General features: G+C 38.4%; 1 pseudogene; it reads left to right on the plus strand.

Moving 5' to 3' along the window:
- The first annotated feature begins 559 nt into the window (after positions 1–559).
- On the plus strand, positions 560–1223 carry LOC113254249 (acidic leucine-rich nuclear phosphoprotein 32 family member A-like; annotated as a pseudogene).
- The last annotated feature ends 2221 nt before the right edge of the window (positions 1224–3444 follow it).

The raw sequence follows: 3444 nt of genomic DNA on the forward strand, positions 1-3444 counted from the left end.
ATTAGTTACTAAAATTATAATTTTCCTTTGATAAAACATATTACAGAAACTGCTAGCTTTCTATGAAAAACATTCTATTCTTCCTAGCTACACAGACTATATATTCCAGCTACTTTTGTAGATAGGTGTGATCATATGGCTGCATGCTTTCTATGAAATGTTAGTCAATTATTACATGTCACTTTCAGGTAAAGCCCAGAACATTTTCCATGAGAATCCCTTCATGATCTTAACTCTCCCAGCTTATTTAAGTAGTATGGATGATGATAACCCTGAAATCACATGTTTAAGATGCAAAGATGCCATTAAACTGAGTCTCTAAATAACTTCTTACAGGGAAATATTCCCCAAAACCATGCTCTGGACCTGTCCTAAACTAGTGCGCAAGAAATATACTTCTATTTTATTTAGTCATTACATTACATGGAGTCTGTTTTGAGGCTATAAAGTAGAATGCTGCTGTAAAGAATGTAAAATGTATGGTTTTGTCATAATGATTAGGAAGCAGATAGATTGAATTCCACCCACGCCAGGAGCCTCTGCAGAGAAAGTGCAAGAGATGGACATGGACAAATGATTTAGAGCTGGGGAACGGGAGGTCCTTTGATATGAAAGAGCTTGTCCTGGACAACTACCCATCAATTGAAGGCAAAATTGAAGGACTCACAAATGAATTTGAAGAACTGGAGTTCTTCAGTACAATAGTGTAGGCCTCACCTCAGTCTCAAAGTGACTAAAGTTAAACTTAAACTTGAACTAAGCAATAATAGACTCTGAGGGCCTGGAAGTATTGGCAGAAAGGTGTCCAAACCTCACATATCTAAAGTTAAATGGCAACAAAATTAAAGACCTCAGCACGGTAGAGCAACTGAGAAAGTTAGGAAACCTCAAGAGCTTAGACCTTTTCGGTTGTGAGGTAACCAATCTGAATGATTACCAGGAAAATGTGTTCAAGCTCCTTCTGCAGCTCATGTTTCTCGATGGCTATGACCAGGATGACAAGGAGGCCCCCAACTCAGATGCCGAGGGCTCTGTGGAAGGCCTGGAGGATGACGAGGAGGAGGATGAAGATGCTAAGGAAGTGGAAGGCTAGGAGGATGAAGGGGTGGAGGAAGAAGAAAAAGGACAACATGAATGAAGAGGAGGAGGATGAAGATGTTGGTGAAGAACAGGATCAGAAGTGAAAATGAGAACTTGAAGATGAGGGAGGAGATGATGACTAAGTGGCATAACCTATTTTGAAAAATTCCTATTGTGATTTGACTGTTTTTATCCATACTACCCCTCTCCAGAAATCCTGCCCCCTGAAACTTATTTTATTCTGATTGTAATGTTGCTGTCGGAACAAGAGGGAAAAAGTGTACTGGGGGTTGTGAAGGAAGGGGGCGTGGGGCATGGAATAAAATACTATTTTTACTGCCACTATTTTTCCCCCTACTTTTTCTGTGTGTCTGGTTTTGTCCCTATAAATGCAACAGCTGAGTAATCACCAAGTGAGCATTTGTCCCTTACTCTCAAAGAGGATGGTTTGTAGGGCTCTTACATTTCCTGGTATTTCCCCAGTCTCTGTGCCTCTGGAGTTGGTTAGAATGTCATGCCTGGCCACCGTTTGGTTTCTCAAAGCCCAGAAGGGGATGAGCACCAACCACATCTTACCTCTTGTTCTGGTTCCTGTGATTTCTGCATTTCTTGGGCCTGCTAGAGGCATTCAGTGCCCTGCTTTGTAAATAGCAACTTAAAGGCCTATTTTGGCAATGATTGGGAAGACTTTCCCCCTCTCTCATTTCTTTCCCTCTTCACAGATGGTGGCGGGCTTTACTCTATGGAGAAGACTCTGATGTCCCTCTTCAGAGCTATGAGCCAGAGAACTGAAAACAACAGGTTTATTTATGTGTTGTGAGTAAAATGGATTTGGTCATTGTAATTTAAAAAGAAGCAGCAAACCCTCAAACTTCAACCTCTTTAAAAGATTAAGAAAAAACAAAAACCCTGCCCTATCTTGTTCTGTAAAATATTACAATACTTTGTTTTACAAAATGACAAGAGAATTCTTCCACATGCACTTCTGTACTTAGACTATTTTTACAAACCTAAGTGCTGGAGACATTACAGCATGTTGGCAGTTTTTTGTTCTGTTTTGTTTTGTTGTTAAGATTTTATTTATTTATTTGTCAGAGAGAGAGAAAAAGAGCACAAATGGGGAGTGGCAGGCAAAGGGAGAAGCAGGCTCCCCACTGAGCAAGGAGCTGAAGGCCAACATTTAACAGACAGCCACCCAGGTGTCCCTTGACTGGGTTTTTGTTTTTGTTTTTCATACACCCAAGCCCAGAAAAACTAACCCAAAATTGTATTTCCTTACCTAGTGGAAATCTAAAATGACTGAAAATTCCTAGTGAATGTACAGGTTTGCTTTTGTGTCCGTCTTCTGGATTGCTTTAGAAGTGACGTGTTATTTCCTAGCCCATGTATCATTTGTATAAAAGAACATCTGTACTGGTTTTTCTCTTGCCCCTTAGAAAGCCAAGCTTTTGAGTTTTATGTCTGTCATTGATAAATTTCAATAAATCTTTTTATCAAAAATGAAAGGAAGCAGACTATAGGAAAAAGAAAGTACAAGCTAGAAATCTGAAGACTTATTTTTTGCAATGGCAAAATATTTTGTAGAACTACTACCTGAAAAAATACAAAAGTTAATCATTGTACCTATAGCTTTAGGAACAATAGTTGGAAAAAGCCAACTACTGGTGCCTTTGGCATGGTACGACAAGATAGAGTTGAGCTCAGACAAATAATTATTCACTTTTAAAAACAAAGACCAAGTCCACAAAAGACTGAAGAAAACAACTGATTCTGGACCCCATAGAATATAAGACTGGAAAACGGCTTTGGACAACAAAATTCCATTAAGACTTCTTAAGACCCATTTAAATATCTGGCAAATGTAACATAAAAGGTTTATCTTCCCACTTAAGACTATTTTCTTTTAGATGATCTCATGGTAGTTACCATTAAGTAGATAGCATGACAAAGTAATGAGGTCAAAAACAATAAAAATAGAAAAGCTTTAAGAACTATGCCTAGAAGAAAATTCTGGGTTTATGTAGTTTTCAATACATGCAAATAACTATTAAGAAATAGATTAGTAGCCTATCATAATTTTAAGGGAAATTATTTTGTCAAAGAATAAGAAGGCAGCCCCCAAAATGTCTTTAATTGTTTCAGCTATAAATAAATCTTGGGCTCCAAGGTTGCACCAGCAGGAAACAAAACAAAAGCTGTACTAGCCTCTAAGAGAATTAGATTCTCAACACTCACTAGAAAAGTGGGCATGGAGACTAATAAACCAGGAATGACTCCCCAGAAGGCAAAGTTGGAGCCACTGAGAATGAAATTTTTCCGTGAGAGAACATTCAGTTTCTAATCAAAGAATTTCCTTCATTGCCA

The sequence above is a fragment of the Ursus arctos genome, unplaced genomic scaffold, assembly GCF_023065955.2.
Source record: "Ursus arctos isolate Adak ecotype North America unplaced genomic scaffold, UrsArc2.0 scaffold_12, whole genome shotgun sequence".
In the NCBI taxonomy this organism is placed as follows: domain Eukaryota; kingdom Metazoa; phylum Chordata; class Mammalia; order Carnivora; family Ursidae; genus Ursus; species Ursus arctos.